The 19,972-nt window shown below is 41.9% G+C and overlaps 2 long non-coding RNA genes across 2 annotated transcripts; one reads left to right on the top strand and one right to left on the bottom strand.

The window, feature by feature from the left end:
* Positions 1–35: 35 nt before the first annotated feature.
* LOC106578602 (uncharacterized) lies at positions 36–1,034 on the top strand. Its single transcript, XR_001322486.2, has 3 exons — positions 36–93; positions 302–411; positions 503–1,034. It is a non-coding gene; the product is annotated as an uncharacterized lncRNA (long non-coding RNA).
* An 8,555-nt stretch (positions 1,035–9,589) lies between these two features.
* Positions 9,590–13,921, bottom strand: LOC123732558 (uncharacterized). The gene is made up of 4 exons (XR_006763228.1): positions 13,812–13,921; positions 10,617–10,722; positions 10,223–10,332; positions 9,590–10,131 (listed from the first exon to the last, which is right to left on the bottom strand). It is a non-coding gene; the product is annotated as an uncharacterized lncRNA (long non-coding RNA).
* Positions 13,922–19,972: the final 6,051 nt, after the last annotated feature.

Below are 19,972 nucleotides of genomic sequence, written 5' to 3'. Positions count from 1 at the left end.
AAAGCACAACATCAGGCCAATAGCCAGAAGAGTTTTCCGCCCAGAACAGCTAAAAGATCCTCGATGAATCCGTCCTAATGGAGCTTTCTGAAGGTGAGTTAGTGAAAATAATATATTAGATATGTAGGTTCGATTTTTTTCAGGGAATTGTTTGGATATAAAACCGGTGTGATATGGTTTGTTAAACGGGGGACAATGATTTTTTTTAGGTAATATGTCAAATGCACGTATTATTATAAGTTAGTGAATATATTTGGTATAAATACCTGTTAATATTATCTAACGTCTGTATGATACCCAGAGGCTACCTGGGCATAATTGCTTGGGAACCGACAGCGTTAGACGGGGATTCTCAGAATCAAACTGCGCCCGGTCCTTTATGTAGCCCTTCACCATCACACTATTTTCGACGTAAGTCCAAAAATACAATCCATAATAATATTTATACATTAAAAAACAAAAAGTGGGCACCCTGTTTTAAAATCTATTTTTGTGATTACAGCGGACAGCCAACAAACAGGAGTACATGATGCATTAGGGACTCTGAACAACTTCGGAGGAGCAGATGAAAGAGATGCTATTCTACGGTTTTGTACTAACGGCCTTACCCTAACTCCAAACACCAGCCAACAGCCCAGAACCGCGGAATACCGAGCAGCTAATAGATCATCTGTGAATCCATCCTCATGGAACTTTTTTGAAGGGGAGGTGAATATTCAGTGTGATGTTTGTATATAGAAAAATATTATTTAAGAATGATAGGTATTATTCTTGGCATTTACATGTGTTTTGTTTTTTTAAATGAAGGCTATTTAACCATTGAACCATAGTTTTTTTTATTCATACTGTTTGTAAACAGTAGCTTCTGCCCTCTTAGGGTCTATCTGACCCGCTTATTATATCAAACCTCTCAGACTAGAAAGTATGATTAAAAAGTATGATTAGAAACTATGACAACTATGTTCAAACTGTGATTAGAAACAACAATTTGAAACTACGACAAACTATGATAATAAACTATGAACAACTATGAAGCCAGGTGTGTGTGTGTGTGTGTGATGATCTATTATTTAAGTGTGTAATATTACTCTCTCTCTCTCTCTCTCTCAATGTATACCCTTTCACTCAATGTATACCAAGTAGCAAATATTTAACAACGTTTCAACATTCGGTATTGCAACATTTATGAAAGATAATGACATACAATTTTAGGCAATTATCAATATAATGTGTTACATAGTGTGCAGCTGTGATAACTTTATGTAATATATTCTCTCTCTCTCATTTTTATATATATATATATATATAAAAAAATACAGGACATTGACTCCTGATTGTTGAACTTATGCCCACTCTACAGCCACCCAGGGTTGTTATATGACCCTGAGGGTCATCTACGAACATTGGAACATCTTGAAAAACAATAAGGGGTACATGTACTCTTAAATGTCCACTCAGAGCATGGTACCTTTATCATTTTGTTCCTAGGTTTATGACTTCTAGGGAGTGTTTCCAAGAGGCTGTGCTGAGGCATATGCATTGATAGGTCTTAGATTTTATAGACAGGGTATCTGTAAAAACACTTTGTGACAACTACGGATACAAAAAGGGGTTTTCAGAAATACATATGTTTGACAGATTTGTATTATTATAAAAATAATATAACATTATTATCAGAATCTTTAGTATTATTATGTTACAGGCGAGACCTACCCAGAAATGTCAACGTAGACAACTTACAAGAATGTGTTTACCAGGCAGTGATGAAAACATTTTAAAGGAGCTCTAATTCAAACATGCAAAGATATATATTGGATACAATTACCCCGTTAAAACTGTTGTTACAATATCACTTCTCATTGACGTACATTTCAAGGTTTCACAAAACAACTATCTCAATAATGTTTCGCTTTACTTAAATTGTATTATTTATCATGTCTCATACCATGCTAATACACTACCAAGAAATGCAAACAGCTGTGGAATTAACCCATAACCGATGTGTCTTTTTGGGGATCAATAATTGATCAAGAATACCAATAGGCAGGATAGTACCCTCAAAATAATAGTAGTTATCAAATAGTACCCGCAAAACACCAGTCTCAATGTCAACAGTGAAGATGCGACTCCAGGATGTTGGCCTTCTAGACAGAGTTGCAAAGAAAAATCCATATCTCAGACCGTTAAAAAAAAATAAAAAAATAAAGATTAAGATGGGCAAAATAACACAGACACTGGGCTGAGGAAGATTGGAAAAAAGTGTTATGGACAGACGAATCTAAGTTTGAGGTGTTCGGATCAAAGAAGAACATTCATGAGATGCAGAAAAAATGAAAAGATGCTGGAGGAGTGCTTGACGCCATCTGTCAAGCCTGTATCTCCCACTTTACCACCACCAAAGCACCCCCAGACCATCACATTGCCTCCACTCTGTCTAGAAGGTCAACATCCTGGAGTCGCATCTTCACTGTTGACATTGAGACTGGTGTTTTGTGGGTACTATTTGATAAAGCTGCCAGTTGAAAACTTGTGAGGTGTCTGTTTCTCAAATTAGACACTAATGTACTTGTCCTCTTGCTCAGTTGTGCACTGGGGCCTCCATCTATTCGGGTTAGAGCCAGTTTGCGCTGTTCTGTGAAGGGAGTAGTACACAGCGTTGTACAAGATCTTCAGTTTCTTGGCAATTTCTTGCATGGAATAGCCTTCATTTCTCAGAAAAAGTATAGACTAACGATTTTCAGAAGAAAGTTATTTGTTTCTGGCCATTTTGAGCCTGTAACCGAACCCACAAATGCTGATGCTCCAGATACTCCACTAGTCTAAAGAAGGCCAGTTTTATTGCTTCTTTAATCAGAACAACAATTTTCAGCTGTGCTAACATAATTGCAAAACGGTTATCCTTTTAAAATGATAAACTTGGAGAATATAAAATATCGAATATATTTTGATTTGTTTAACACTTTTATTTTTTATTTTTTTGGTTACTACATGATTCCATATGAGTTATTTCATAGTTTTGATGTCTCCACTATTATTCTACAATGTAGACAATAGTTAAAATAAATAAAAAAAACATTGAATTTGTAGGTGTGCCCAAACAATTGACCGGTACTGAATATGCATTGTGGAGGAGAACTGATCCTAGATCTGTACAAAGGCATAACATCGACAGCAGAAACAACTGTCTGTGTTAAGAAGGCCCAGCTGGATTGAATTGAGCTATTTAAAATGACATATTTGAATGTCAAATGATTTGTTCTGCTTGTCAATACAAGACAGGGTCTGTCATTTGTAAATCATTATTATAACCCAAATGAAACCTTTGGTTTATACGTGTCTACAACTCACAAGTATTATTAAAAAGAGTAAGAAATTGAAATACATAATATATGTACCCCATCTCAATTTTCCCAAGAGGCATATTCTGAACTTTTAAACAAAATTGTAAACTCTTTACACATACTTGCTACTTTCACATAACAAAATACAATGTCAATGTCAGTGTATTCATCCTTAGATGCTGTGGGAATGTGTTATATCATGCACATGTTCCCCCACTATAGATATTCCTTAACATCCTAGATACTAGTACATTAGTAGTACATAACAGTGTAATAGTGTAGTACTACAGTACGGACCTGTCTTCTGGATATGTGTAGTACTGTATATAAAAACGTCAGTGACTCTTTGCTTTGAGGTCATGTAGGTCAATTTTGTTGCTCTCTTTGCCTTTATACATCTCTTTGACCTACTGTAAACTCCCTTGGTTGTTAACATCTACAATAATCATTAGATGTCAAAGTTATCATGCCCAGTGTCAGGGTTTGCTAAGTCTGGAAATTCCTTTGGTCTGTACATTTAGGTAAATCAACTCTTTGCCCCTTACATTTGGGGAATAATCTCCAAGCTGCTCTAAACATTGCTGTTTTTGGTGTCTCTCGGTTAATCTCTAGACTGCTGAATGAGGCCTGTAACAACTTGCTTTCAAAACCTTTAAAGGGAGTTTGTGAAACCGTTCATTCATGGATGTATGTAAAACATATTTAACACGTATTGCATGTTACAGAAGCCTACTGTTGTACATTGAATAACCATTCATCCCTGTTACATCTTGATGTGATGGTTCTCTATGTCTGTACATGTTTATAATCCACATAGTGTGAATAGTGGTTTCCTTAAAGTTATTAACCCCCTAAACAGGAATGTGAAATTACATTTATGATCTTTCTTACCCCTATTACTTTGGGGTTCTAATCGCCCTCTTTCAAAATCCCCACTGTGACCAAATCTCTAACATCCATGATCCTTCCCATATAGTTTAACCCGAAACCTCCCACAATAACGATTGTCTATTGTTAGTCTCAGTGAGCTTACTGACAATATCAACGTTTTATACATATCTAAATACATTGTTGGAGACAGTTTTCATGTCTTTCATTATGCAGACATTTGTTTATTAGATTATATTTCTCATTAAGAATACTGTTGTTTTAATTCTATATGGGTCCTGCTTTGCCTTGGTCCTGTGTTATGGGTCCTTGTTTTTAATTACAATATAGCAATTATGTTCTCGGCTCAATTACTTATAAGGTGGTTGTGGTCCCAGCCCTCCCGTGTGTTCCCAGGTCCATATTTGGGAGCCCCTATACATTCAGGATGTACGGCTTACTAGTTATGTCAAATGTTAGGTAGACCTGTTGGTTGTAACAAAACATTACAAAAATACATTTGACCCCATCTTTTCACATACTTTTTATTTGGGTCTTTTTAATTTTGCCTGTTGTTTGGCTCCAGCCACTTGGAGGCTCCGTGCATGTACAAAGAAAAAGTACCCAATTCAACCATTGATGGATGGTAACTAAAATAATGACAATGCATGTAGTCATGTTAAGGTTTTCATTGTTTTCTTGTCGGAGTTCTATGGTTTTGCATATGACTGTGCATTATATTCCAGTGTTTTACTTGCTATAAAGTATTTACTTCGCCACTATGGCCTTTTTTATTTTTTATATATTTTTTGCCTTTACCTCTTTTATCTCACCTCATTTGCTCACATTGTGTATAGACTTATTTTTCTACTGTATTATTGCCTGTATGTTTGTTTTACTCCATGTGTAACTCTGTGTTGTATGTGTCAAACTGCTTTGCTTTATCTTGGCCAGGTCACAAATGTAAATGACAACTTGTTCTCAACTTGCCTACCTGGTTAAATAAAGGTGAAATAAATAAAATAAATAAAAATGATGTCGTAATAGGGAAGAGGATCAGATCCTGCCCATTGGTATTCTTGATCAATTATTGATCCCCAAAAAGACACATCGGTTATGGGTTAATTCCACAGCTGTTTGCATTTCTTGGTAGTGTATTAGCATGGTATGAGACACGATAAATAATACAATTTAAGTAAAGCGAAACATTATTGAGATAGTTGTTTTGTGAAACCTTGAAATGTACGTCAATGAGAAGTGATACTGTAACAACAGTTTTAACGGGATAATTGTATCCAATATATATCTTTGCATGTTTGAATTAGAGCTCCTTTAAAACGTTTTCATCACTGCCTAGTAAACACATTCTTGTAAGTTGTCTACGTTGACATTTCTGGGTAGGTCTCGCCTGTAACATAATAATACTAAAGATTCTGATAATAATGTTATATTTTTATAATAATACAAATCTGTCAAACATATGTATTTCTGAAAACCCCTTTTTGTATCCGTAGTTGTCACAAAGTGTTTTTACAGATACCCTGTCTATAAAATCTAAGACCTATCAATGCATATTTACATTTAAGTCATTTAGCAGACGCTCTTATCCAGAGCGACTTACAAATTGGTGCATTCACCTTATGATATCCAGTGGAACAACCACTTTGCAATAGTGCATCTAAATCATTTGTTTTTTTTGGGGGGGGGGGGGGCTTAGAAGGATTACTTTATCCTATCCTAGGTATTCCTTAAAGAGGTGGGGTTTCAGGTGTCTCCGGAAGGTGGTGATTGACTCCGCTGTCCTGGCGTCGTGAGGGAGCTTGTTCCACCATAGGGGTGCCAGAGCAACGAACAGTTTTGACTGGGCTGAGCGGGAGCTGTGCTTCCTCAGAGGTAGGGGGGCCAGCAGGCCAGAGGTGGATGAACGCAGTGCCCTTGTTTGGGTGTAGGGCCTGATCAGAGCCTGAAGGTACGGAGGTGCCGTTCCCCTCACAGCTCCGTAGGCAAGCACCATGGTCTTGTAGCGGATGCGAGCTTCAACTGGAAGCCAGTGGAGAGAGCGGAGGAGCGGGGTGACGTGAGAGAACTTGGGAAGGTTGAACACCAGACGGGCTGTGGCGTTCTGGATGAGTTGTAGGGGTTTAATGGCACATGCAGGGAGTCCAGCCAACAGCGAGTTGCAGTAGTCCAGACGGGAGATGACAAGTGCCTGGATTAGGACCTGCGCCGCTTCCTGTGTGAGGCAGGGTCGTACTCTGCGAATGTTGTAAAGCATGAACCTACAGGATCGGGTCACCGCCTTGATGTTAGTGGAGAACGACAGGGTGTTGTCCAGGGCTGGGAGGAGGACACAAGGGAGTTGTCAACCGTGATGGCGAGATCATGGAACGGGCAGTCCTTCCACGGGAGGAAGAGCAGCTCCATCTTGCCGAGGTTCAGCTTGAGGTGGTGATCCGTCATCCACACTGATATGTCTGCCAGACATGCAGAGATGCGATTCGCCACCTGTTTATCAGAAGGGGGAAAGGAGAAGATTAATTGTGTGTCGTCTGCATAGCAATGGTAGGAGAGACCATGTGAGGATATGACAGAGCCAAGTGACTTGGTGTATAGCGAGAATAGTAGAGGGCCTAGAACAGAGCCCTGGGGGACACCAGTGGTGAGAGCACGTGGTGCGGAGACAGATTCTCGCCACGCCACCTGGTAGGAGCGACCTGTCAGGTAGGACGCAATCCAAGTGTGGGCCGCGCCGGAGATGCCCAACTCGGAGAGGGTGGAGAGGAGGATCTGATGGTTCACAGTATCAAAGGCAGCAGATTGGTCTAGAAGGATGAGAGCAGAGGAGAGAGAGTTAGCTTTAGCAGTGCGGAGAGCCTCCGTGACACAGAGAAGAGCAGTCTCAGTTGAATGACCAGTCTTGAAACCTGACTGATTTGGATCGAGAAGGTCATTCTGAGAGAAATAGCAGGAGAGCTGGCCAAGGACGGCACGCTCAAGAGTTTTGGAGAGATAAGAAAGAAGGGATACGGGTCTGTAGTTGTTGACATCAGGGGATCGAGTGTAGGTTTTTTCAGAAGGGGTGCAACTCTCGTTCTCTTGAAGACGGAAGGGACGTAGCCAGCGGTCAGGGATGAGCGAGGTGAAGTAAGGGAGAAGGTCTCCGGAAATGGTCTGGAGAAGAGAGGAGGGGATAGGGTCAAGCGGGCAGGTTGTTGGGCGGCCGGCCGTCACAAGACGCGAGATTTCATCTGGAGAGAGAGGGGAGAAAGAGGTCAAAGCACAGGGTAGGGCAGTGTCAGCAGGACCAGCAGTGTCGTTTGACTTAGCAAACGAGGATCGGATGTCGTCGACCTTCTTTTCAAAATGGTTGACGAAGTCATCCGCAGAGAGGGAGGAGGGGGAGGGAGGAGGATTCAGGAGGGAGGAGGATTCAGGAGGGAGGAGAAGGTGGCAAAGAGCTTCCTAGGGTTAGAGGCAGATGCTTGGAATTTAGAGTGGTAGAGACAGAAGAGGAAAATGTAGAGAGGAGGGAGTGAAAGGATGCCAGGTCCGCAGGGAGGCAAGTTTTCCTCCATTTCCGCTCGGCTGCCCGGAGCCCTGTTCTGTGAGCTCGCAATGAGTCGTCGAGCCACGGAGTAGGAGGGGAGGACCGAGCCGGCCGGGAGGATAGGGGACATAGAGAGTCAAAGGATGCAGAAAGGGAGAAGAGGAGGGTTGAGGAGGCAGAATCAGGAGATAGGTTGGAGAAGGTTTGAGCAGAGGGAAGAGATGATAAGATGGAAGAGGAGAGAGTAGCGGGAGAGAGAGAGCGACGGTTGCGACAGCGCAATACCATCCGAGTAGGGGCAGAGTGAGAAGTGTTGGATGAGAGCGAGAGGGAAAAGGATACAAGGTAGTGGTCGGAGACTTGGAGGGGAGTTGCAATGAGATTAGTGGAAGAACAGCATCTAGTAAAGATGAGGTCAAGCGTATTGCCTGCCTTGTGAGTAGGGGGGGGGAGTTGAGAGGGTGAGGTCAAAAGAGGAGAGGAGTGGAAAGGAGGCAGAGAGGAATGAGTCAAAGGTAGACGTGGGGAGGTTAAAGTCACCCAGAACTGTGAGAGGTGAGCCATCCTCAGGAAAGGAACTTATCAAGGCTTCAAGCTCATTGATGAACTCTCCAAGGGAACCTGGAGGGCGATAAATGATAAGGATGTTAAGCTTGAAAGGGCTGGTAACTGTGACAGCATGGAATTCAGAGGAGGCGATAGACAGATGGGTCAGGGGAGAAAGAGAGAATGTCCACTTGGGAGAGATGAGGATTCCAGTGCCACCACCCCGCTGGCCAGATGCTCTCGGGGTATGCGAGAACACGTGGGCAGACGAGGAGAGAGCAGTAGGAGTAGCAGTGTTATCTGTGGTAATCCATGTTTCCGTCAGCGCCAAGAAGTCGAGGGACTGGAGGGTAGCATAGGCTGAGATGAACTCTGCCTTGCTGGCCGCAGACCGGCAGTTCCAGAGGCTGCCGGAGACCTGGAACTCCACGTGGGTCGTGCGCGCTGGGACCACCAGGTTAGAGTGGCAGCGGCCACGCGGTGTGAAGCGTTTGTGTGGCCTGTGCAGAGGGGAGAGAACAGGGATAGACAGACACATAGTTGACAGGCTACAGAAGAGGCTACGCTAATGCAAAGGAGATTGGAATGACAAGTGGACTACACGTCTCGAATGTTCAGAAAGTTAAGCTTACGTTGCAAAAATCTTATTGACTAAAATGATACAGTACTGCTGGCTGGTGAAGTAGGCTAGCTAGCAGTGGCTGCGTTGTTGACTTTGTTTGAAAGTGTAGCTGGCTAGGTAACCTCGATAGTTTCAGTACTACACCTTATCATGATACAAAGGCAACTATGTAGCTAGCTAACACTAGCCTCAGCACAGCCTCTTGGAAACACTCACTATAAGTCATAAACCTAGGAACAAAATGATAGAGGTACCATGCTCTGAGTGGACACTTAAGAGTACATGTACCCCTTATTGTTTTTCAAGATGTTCCAATGTTCGTAGATGACCCTCAGGGTCATATAACAACCCTGGGTGGCTGTAGAGTGGGCATAAGTTCAACACTCAGGAGTCAATGTCATATATATATATATAAATAAATGGGAGAGAGAGAGAATATATTACATAAAGTTATCACAGCTGCACACTATGTAACACATTATATTGATAATTGCCTAAAATTGTATGTCATTGTCTTTCATAAATGTTGCAATACCGAATGTTGAAACGTTGTTAAATATTTGCTACTTGGTATACATTGAGTGAAAGGGTATACATTGAGAGAGAGAGAGAGTAATATTACACACTTAAATAATAGATCATCACACACACACACACACCCCTGGCTTCATAGTTGTTCATAGTTTATTATCATAGTTTGTCGTAGTTTCAAATTGTTGTTTCTAATCACAGTTTGAACATAGTTGTCATAGTTTCTAATCATACTTTTTAATCATACTTTTTAATCATACTTTCTAGTCTGAGAGGTTTGATATAATAAGCGGGTCAGATAGACCCTAAGAGGGCAGAAGCTACTGTTTACAAACTGTATGAATAAAAAAACGATGGTTCAATGCTTAAATAGCCTTAAAAAAATTTAAACATACATGTAAATGCCAAGAATAATACCTATCATTCTTAAATAATATTTTTCTATATACAAACATCACACTGAATATTCACCTCCCCTTCAAAAAAGTTCCATGAGGATGGATTCACAGATGATCTATTAGCTGCTCGGTATTCCGCGGTTCTGGGCTGTTGGCTGGTGTTTGGAGTTAGGGTAAGGCCGTTAGTACAAAACCGTAGAATAGCATCTCTTTCATCTGCTCCTCCGAAGTTGTTCAGAGTCCCTAATGCATCATGTACTCCTGTTTGTTGGCTGTCCGCTGTAATCACAAAAATAGATTTTAAAACAGGGTGCCCACTTTTTGTTTTTTAATGTATAAATATTATTATGGATTTTATTTTTGGACTTACGTCGAAAATAGTGTGATGGTGAAGGGCTACATAAAGGACCGGGCGCAGTTTGATTCTGAGAATCCCCGTCTAACGCTGTCGGTTCCCAAGCAATTATGCCCAGGTAGCCTCTGGGTATCATACAGACGTTAGATAATATTAACAGGTATTTATACCAAATATATTCACTAACTTATAATAATACGTGCATTTGACATATTACCTAAAAAAAAAATCATTGTCCCCCGTTTAACAAACCATATCACACCGGTTTTATATCCAAACAATTACATAAAGTTATCACAGCTGCACACTATGTAACACATTATATTGATAATTGCCTAAAAATGTATGTCAAACAATTCCCTGAAAAAATCTAACCTACATATCTAATATATTATTTTCACTAACTCACCTTCAGAAAGCTCCATTAGGACGGATTCATCGAGGATCTTTTAGCTGTTCTGGGCGGATAACTCTTCTGGCTATTGGTCTGATGTTGCGCTTTAGCCTTTCGTACTCTAACGAGAGATATATTATGCAATGAGTTTACAGAGCTGGGGGTGCAGTTTTTTCGGGCGATATCCTGTATGCATAAAAGGGTCATATAATGTACTCCCGAATGTCTAGAGACCCAAAAACCACAGGCAGGTGTCTCGACATATTCGGTCTGTCGATATTGCATTTATGCTTCATAGCACAGCTTAGGGGTGTCCGTTGTAAATTTATATCCCGGGGTGGGGGACCTTTAGTATATGCGCTGATTAGAAAATAACATGTTTTAAACCCTTAGGAGGTCGTCTAGACATGATATCTTATGCCTGGGCCTTTTCACTTTTTTAGCCCCCACATGTGGGTGAGATAAATACGTATTTGAAAGGGCTTGGGGGGGTAATAAAATGGAAAGTGTCTAGACCAATTGAAGAGATGCCGGCAATCCTAAACAAACTTACACACACCTTTTCTGGTTTCAAAAGCCCCCCATGCAGAGACACCCCCCCCTTTTTGTTTTGAAACACACACACACAATTACCCTCCCTCACACGCACACACCCCCTGCGCGCGCACACACGTCATTACGGAATCCTTTTCTCTCAGGGCCCTGCCGGGGGATGGCTCGAAAATGCATAGTCCCTACGTTAAAGGTGAGATACAGCTTTAAAACCATTTTATTTAATTCATAATATTTAGTACAGACCTTTTTAAAAACAGCTTGTGCAATATTGTAACACGCATTAATGTTTTTTATGTATAAACAACGTTTGAAGAAATGACAGATTCCCGTTCGTTAAGGGGCAGCTTTAAAAACATTCATTTAATTAGTAATATTTAGTACAGACCTCTGAATAATTAATACATTAAAAAAAAATGATGTTCCTTTCTTACGGATAACAGGCCCGTCTATAGGGTTGTCACTGAACCCCACCCGCTGTCTGTGTCCAATTCCCCAGCGTCAAGACTCGGTAAGTTTTCACCCCAGGGATAGATCCTACGTCTGGCCTGTAGACACTTGCCCGTGTGTCTTAAGGATAGAAGCGGCTATCGTCGTAATTGTTCACGATTTTGGAAAAGATTGTCCAGCTTATTCATCAGGGTTATAAATATAGGGTAATCCCTCCATTTAAAGCTAAACACAGGCATAAAATAATTCACATCCTTGCAGGCTTTGGAAAATAAATATGAACTGACAGACTTCGTCGCATTTGTACTATCAAATTGTTCACATGCTAAAATTGTCACTTTGGAGTCGGGGCTATAAGCCATGGAAGAGATCCTGATGGCTTGTAAATCATGGCGACCCCCCCAAAACCTCTTCCAATGCATAGCCTGGTAATTCTGTAGCGCTAAGGGCCTGTTCAATTTGACAGAGCACTAGGCGTATCGTAAGCCATTCTCTCATACGCAGTGCAGGAGAAAAACTCCTGGGTTTTGCAGAATTTACGAAGTCCAGCAGTGGGGGGGGGGGGGGGGTTCTTCTGGTGAGGTTGGGGCGGCAGCGCAGCCTAGTGGTTAGAGCGCTGGACTAGTAACCAAAAGGTGAGCTGACAAGGTACAAATCTGTCATTCTGCCCCTGAACAAGGCGGCCTGTTCCTAGGCCGTCACTGAAAATAAGAATTTGTTCTTAACTGACTTGCCAAATAAAATAAAAATGTAAAAAGGTTATGTTGATGACTGGCTCCCTCTAGTCATTTGTGCGTCTTATTTATTTAATCAAACAGTGTGCTTAAAGCATCAGACAAGTTCAGTACATAGAGATTTTTTTTTTAAACACATGGGGTGATTGGTAGAAAGAACAGATGACTCTTGGTTGGCCAAGATGTATTTTAGTTGGGGACAGCACTAGAATATGATTTTGGGGCTCCCGAGCGGCGCAGCGGGCACTGCATCTCAGTGCTTGAGATGTCACTACAGACACCCTGGTTCAAATCCAGGCTGTATCACAACCGGCCGTGATTGGGAGTCCCTATAGGGCGGCGCACAATGGCCCAGCGTCGTCCGGGGTGGGCAGTCATTGTAAATAAGAATTTGTTCTTAACTGACTTGCCAAGTTAAATAAAGGTTACATTTAAATAAAAATAAAAATTGTGTTTCATGACAAACCATTTTTTACAAATCTGTCAAGACACCAACTTTGAGAAGGGTTTAAAACAAAGGTTTCAAACCAATTCATGAATGTAATTGAATCTAGGTATGTCTTGCCTTTAATGTAAGGGCATGAAAAAAAAAAATTGGCTGAATACAATGACTTATCAACAGCTCTAATAATTTGCCCCCACAGGAAATCTACACTGGCAGTTATAGAATATACTATATAGCCTAGAAACCTGGTTAAACTATCATTTTGACATCATGGATGAATTATAGAATATACTATATATCCTAGAAACCTGGGTAAACAATCATTATGACATCATGGATGGCCAGTCTTTGTATTCATAGTGTAGTGAATTTAAGGGGTTGCCCTGAGTCTAACTCAAACCTGGGTCCAGCGACTGTCAAGCCAACACCTTATAACTGTTATGCCAAGATGTCTGAACTTCTTGAAGAGGACACTAGGTGTTGAGTTACGGTTGCTACAATAGCTTTCTCTATGAATTTGAGAGTGGTTACACTTCTCCAGCCCCCATCCCTCAGCTGTTTACCAAACCAAGTCTCTGGGCAGCCATTTTGTTGCTGTTTAAAAAACCCACACAACCCAGCAATCTGCAGTTCAAACAATAACACATCTGTCATCCCACCACTGTTTTGGTAATAAGATGATTATGGGGTTGGAGAAATGTAACTACAGACAGACCTATGGATGCAAGGACTGACCATGACCATCGATGATATCAACATTATAGTTTTAACCATATTGAGGCTATACAGTGTTGATTTACATTGTTTCTAAACATTGGAGAAAAAAAAGCTTATTTGGGGTTCTGATGGGGTACAACAGTTGAACTAAGCTCATGAGGCATGTGTTATATTCTTCAAGAATCAATGGCTATAAATAAATAATTTTAAAGTCACAATATGGATGTAGCAATTGCAGATTTCCGCTTTAACACCAAACATCAGTTCAACAACTACAGAGTTTGTGCCTCTGTTTTTTAAGGCAGTACTTACTAGTGTTAATCAGGGAACGGTTTCTCAAAACCATCTCACGGCTAAGTTCACCGTTGGATGCCTTAAGATGCGTTTGGGAAATCGGGCCCAGATATCCAGTTTCCTCCTCCTCTTCCTCTTTTATCGATGTAACAGTCATCTCCTCCTCCTCATCTTTCACTCCATAAACTGCATCCTCCTCTCCTTTTACTGTAACATCCTCCTCCCCTTTCACTCTGAACGTGTCCTTTTCTTCTTTCACAGTAACAGCCTCACCCTCTACTTCTTGTTTTACTGTGATGTCCTCTTCTTTAGAAGGAGGAGAGTAGCTTAGTAACCGCATGGTCGGGTATGTTAGCTAGCTATGCTAACTTAACCAGCCCGCTAGCTGACTAATAACAACAACACCGTAAATATGAAATTAAATCTGATAACTAACTAGACGACAGAAGTGGTTTTAAAACACAGTTGCTAATATACACGAGAGCGTCTAAAGAGCTTTATTGGTTAGGCTATTTTGGCTAGCAAGCTACCGAGGTGGCTGACGAACAGTTGCTACTGTTGAAAGAAGCGTTCCGTCCACTACGTCACACTAACAGCATCGCCTTAAATTCCCAGACCGCCATCTGCTGACTGGAGTGGGTAACGCAGATGAATAAAATGTACATTTAATTCTCAGACAAAAAGTTAAAGGGTAGGAATCAGGGACGTCGCTAGGCCTAAAATATTAATTAGCCCCCCTTAAATAAATCAGTATCAGTCAATATATATTTTCTGTGATTTCTTTTTTTCGTCAACCGTTCATTCGCATCTTAAACTTCTTACAGGGCCGGCACTAGGACCGGGGGAGGCTGCGGCTGCACTAGTGACTGATAGACTTTCTTCAGCAAAGATGGCGGACAGAAATAATAGGAGAGAGGGGTACCCCTACACAGAACTGAACTGCATAAAAGATGGCGGACAGAATACTAGGATGGAAGTAAATGTAAGGGATGATAACGTCATAATGAATCATGCAGAAACATGTACAGTTGACAGGAATGTTAGTTAATCTAGAGACAAACGATTAAGCATTTTTTTAATCGTAAAGTTCATTTACGAAAATCGCGATTTAGCAAGCTAGCTGACTAGCTAACATTAGCAAGCTAGCTGACTAGCTAACATTAACCAGCTGGCTGGCTAGCTAACATTAACCAGCTGGCTGACTAGCTGACATTAACCAGCTAGCTGACTAGCTAACATTAACCAATTTGCTGACTAGCTAACATTAACCAGCTAGCTAACAATAGCCAGCTAGCAGACTAGCTAACATTAGCCAGCTAGCTGACTTGCTAACATTAACCAGCTAGCTGACTAGCTAACATTAGCCAGCTTGCTGACTAGCTAACATTAGCCAGCTAGCTGACTAGCTAACATTAGCCAGCTAACTGGCTAGCTTTATGGCTGTTGTGACATGAGTATGAAATTGTCATTCTGGTTGTTTTAGGGACTCCAGAAATAACCAGCAAACCAGGCTGTCGTTTTGTGAAATAGTGGATGTATAGAATCTAGCTAGTTGAAGAGTTTACTGCAAATTAAATGTACAATTTTGTAAGCTTGCCTTGCTGATATTTGCCATGCAGATAGATGAAATAACGTAGCTAGCTATGTTCTTGCTTATTGTGCAATGGATGATTATAATACCTGTATGCCTATGGATGTGTAGCTAGCTATCTAGCCGATCTGTGTATGGACCCAAACGTTTGGTATACATATTAGTTCAGAACCTAGCTATGAACCTCAGCTATCATAGCCAGTTGTATCAACTTCAAAATACCCTGAATGACATTAATGAAGCCTATGGACTGAGTAGAATATAATATCATGTTGTGCCAAGGATGCAAGTCATATATACATGTAGTTATTACCATGCATGAGATCCACACATTGTAGCCTGTACATTTAATATATTCACTGATCATGTACAGTGGGGGAGAAAAGTATTTGATCCCCTGCTGATTTTGTACGTTTGCCCACTTACAAAGAAATGTATTTGTTGTTATTCTGTCTCTCACTGTTCAAATAAACCTACCATTAAAATTATAGAATGATCCTTTCTTTATCAGTGGGCAAACGTACAAAATCAGCAGGGGATCAAATACTTTTTTCCCCCACTGTACTCTACCTTGGCAAATAAAGGTGCAGTTTAGGTATGAATGTCTTTGAGATTATTTTTCAGTCATATCCAATACCAGGAGTGTAAAATTACAGTCTTTGAATGACGCTGTGTCTGCATGTATGTATTACAATTATACACTTCAACAGTGTTTACCAATCTTGGTCCTGGGACATCAATGGTTACACATTGTAACTAATAGACTAGAAACAGGATTTAACTAGTTAATTCATATATACAGAAATATAATGTTAAAAAACAGAACACTACACTTCCTATGCATCATGTAAATACTCTAACACTGGTTAATCTCAACATCTAATGCCCTTCATCTGCATTGATCTGATAAACACAGGATAGGTGGAGTATTTAATCACATTACACTTCATTTCAACCAGTAGAGAATGTGAAACACTTTATTGAAAAGCTCATTATCCAAGTGTTATAAATACAAGTTTCAATCTGTACTTCAATGCACATCTGTTGTGCATTATAAAAACAGAGGAAGAAAGAGGAGGTGGTGAGAGAGGTGTAAAAGATAGAAAGGGAAAGAGGTAAGCACATAGGAGCAGGGAAGGCAGCACATGATTAATGAATCACAGTGCTACATAAATATTCTCTCAGTTCATCACAATTACATAATAGTGTCTATCGTCGGCCCAAAGGTTCTTAAAAGCAGGTGAGGTGGCGATGATGGGACTGGGGGTTGGCATCCTCTCACATCAAAATATACCTGCAGATAAGAGACAGATGGAGAGAGAGAGCATGTTTAAACCTTGTTTTTATTTTTTATTCTAACATTGTTAGTCATCAATCAGGAGGTGAAATGCAAAACTGACCTTGGATCATTAACTCTGGGACTACTGCATCTCTGTCTGTATTTCAATGTAAAGCATCTCTTTAATAATACTTCCTGTATAATATAAACTGACCTGGGATCATTAACTCTGGGACTACTGCATCTCTATCTTTATTTCAATGTAAAGCATCTCTTTAATAATACTTCCTGTTGACCTGACCAAGTGACCTGTCAGTGTGGTGTGGCCTCACCTGGTGTCTACACCACACTAAGTGGCTGCAGAGTACTTTATGCTGAAAAACATTAACAGACCCACAAGGACAAACAATATAGCGTAGTTATAGAACTAATAAAGTGTCTTACTATTCTCCATGGTTGGTCCTTTTGCCTATTCTTTGAAGGTGGAAGGAGCCACAGTTATACACCTGAGCCCGCTTACTGCACAACACAATCCATCAATCAGATAGATACAAGTGTGTAGGTGTGGGTTATAGGGTGTCTAATTGTTCTACATTTTTTTCAATATGGGTGATTTAAAATAGCCTGTTTTGTTTTTGCACAGACATCACACCCTTACCTAAACAGCACCCTCACATGAGAAGTAGAAATCAAAGGGAGAGAAACTGTGAATTGAATAACTGCAGTTGACATAGCTAAGTAAATGAAAGAATACTCTTACTGCAATGTGAATGGCTCTTAAAAGAGCCTTTGGTTGTGCATAGTGTAGTCTATGGTGTTGCCAGGGAACAGCACCCTCTTTGAAGAAGTAGGAGGTGAAGATCTCCTGCACACGGATTGCCTCTCTTGCTGCGTTGTTGGACCCCATCCTTGAAACATCCTGCAGAGCAGCAGACTTCTCCTCTGGCAGACGGCGGCGAGCTGCAGATCCCCTCGTGTCCATCCTCATGAAGTTACACAGGACCCAGGTAGCCTTCACACACCTGAATTGCTCCAGGAGGCAGTCCCAGATGACCCTGGTCACCCAACCTTGCAGTGCCCTACACGTTAACTGTAGGCAATCGTTTTGAAGGAATCTCCAGTTACAAGGTCTCTGTAGGAATATGGAAGACAATGTAATTATTAGACTGTTACATCACCAGGTCATTGTGGATTACTAAAGTATAATATCCCTGATAACAAATGATGACATTGGATTGATAAATTCATGGGCACACATATGTACATGTGTAGCATGTGACAATAACAGGATCATATCAAAGATGGCATCACAAATGAATACATAAATACCACCTGAAGCTTGATAATGAGTTGATCATTTGAATCAGCTGTGCAGTGTGAAGGCAAAAACCAAAATGTGCCCCTCTGAGTCCCCAGGACTGAGAACCACTGCTCTTCATTGGGACCTCTTCATATGAAGACTGGCTTTCATAGCGCTCTTTATCTGAGGACAAAAAACCTCACAAGAAACAGACTTCATTATAGTCAAATTACACCACACTGAATATTATGTTACTATTATCTCCGTCCTCACTTCTAGGGACAGGAACTACACAAAAGTACCTGCCCTATCCAGAATAACCTCCTCTCTCACTGACAGTGTGGGCTGCTATCCTTTCAACCTCCTCCATGGCTGTTAGCTAGCTACCTACAAATGCATTTGGATTTAGATTTTTACAGTGATAAATACATCAAGATAGCTAGCTGATATGAAGTTAGGTAGCTGGTGATTTTTAATTCACTTAGCTAGCTACCTATCTATCTATACAGAATATGAAGGTGGTTAGATAGCTAGCTAGCTCATTTAGCAGCTCATTTGAGTTAGCCTGCACATTAGCTAGTTAGCTAATAATACATCGTTATTTTTACATTTTCAAAATCTATTTACTTACTTACTTGAATAGGTTCTCCTAGCCTTGTGGACAATTGGAAACAGGGCAGCAAAGTTTGTTTGTCATCAGATAGTTTTAGAGGATATTACTATTGAACTACAGAAAAACAACTGGCTTTTGTGGCTCTCTCCAGGTAACCAGGGCAATAAATCAGAAGAGTGACTGGGGGAGAGGTCTCCACACTCACACAATCCCCCACAGGTCTACTGTGAAACCTGACACCTTCACAATAGTGTTTGAGTCTATTACTCCACCTCACGGCCCGTTGTAGGTGCACATGGGCGGCGTCCCAGGTCTCCTCCGAGCGCTTGAACCATTCGACCACCGCAGGAGCTTCGATCTGGCTCTGATGCCACAGTGCCAGAACCGGCTGATACCCCAGTACACACTGGAAAGGAGAGAGGTTAGTGGGGGAGTGGCGGAGTGAGTTTTGGGCCATCTCTGCCCAGGGGATGAACGCCGCCCACTCCCCCGGCCGGTCCTGGTAATATGACCGCAGAAACCTACCCACATCCTGGTTTACTCTCTCCACCTGCCCTTTACTCTCGGGGTGAAAACCTGAGGTGAGGCTGACCGAGACCCCCAAACGTTCCATGAACGCTCTCCAGACCCTGGACGTGAACTGGGGACCTCGATCAGAGACTATGTTCTCAGGCACCCCGTAGTGCCGGAAGACATGAGTGAACAGGGCCTCTGCAGTCTGTAGGGCCATAGGGAGACCGGGCAAAGGGAGGAGACGGCAGGACTTAGAAAACCGATCCACAACGACCAGGATCGTGGTGTTGCCCTGTGAGGGAGGAAGATCCATCAGGAAGTCCACCGATAGGTGCAACCACAGCCGTTGTGGAACGGGTAGGGGTTGTAATTTCCCTCTGGGCAGGTGCCTGGGAGCCTTGCACTGGGCGCACACCGAGCAGGAGGAAACATAAACCCTCACGTCCTTGGCCAAGGTGGCCACCAGTACTTCCTACTAAGGCAACGCATCGTCCGCCCGATGCCAGGATGACCAGAGGAGGGTGACGTGTGGGCCCAATAGATCAAACGGTCGCGGACAGCAGACGGAACGTACAGGCACCCAGCTGGACACTGGGGGGGAGTGGGCTCTGTGCGTAGCGCCCGCTCGATGTCCGCGTCCAGCTCCCACTCCACCGGTGCCACCAGGCAGGAGGCCGGAAGTATGGGAGTGTGATCCATGGACCGCTCCTCTGTGTCATACATCCGGGATAGTGCGTCTGCCTTAGCGTTCTGGGAACCTGGTCTGTAGGATAGGGGGAAAACAAAACGGGTAAAGAACATAGCCCACCTTGCCTGGCGAGGGTTCAGTCTCCTCGCCGCCCGGATGTACTCCAGATTGCGGTGGTCAGTCTAGATGAGAAAA

The sequence above is a fragment of the Salmo salar genome, chromosome ssa02 (genome assembly GCF_905237065.1).
Source record: "Salmo salar chromosome ssa02, Ssal_v3.1, whole genome shotgun sequence".
NCBI lineage: Eukaryota > Metazoa > Chordata > Actinopteri > Salmoniformes > Salmonidae > Salmo > Salmo salar.
This window is presented reverse-complemented; position numbering and strand designations above follow the sequence as displayed.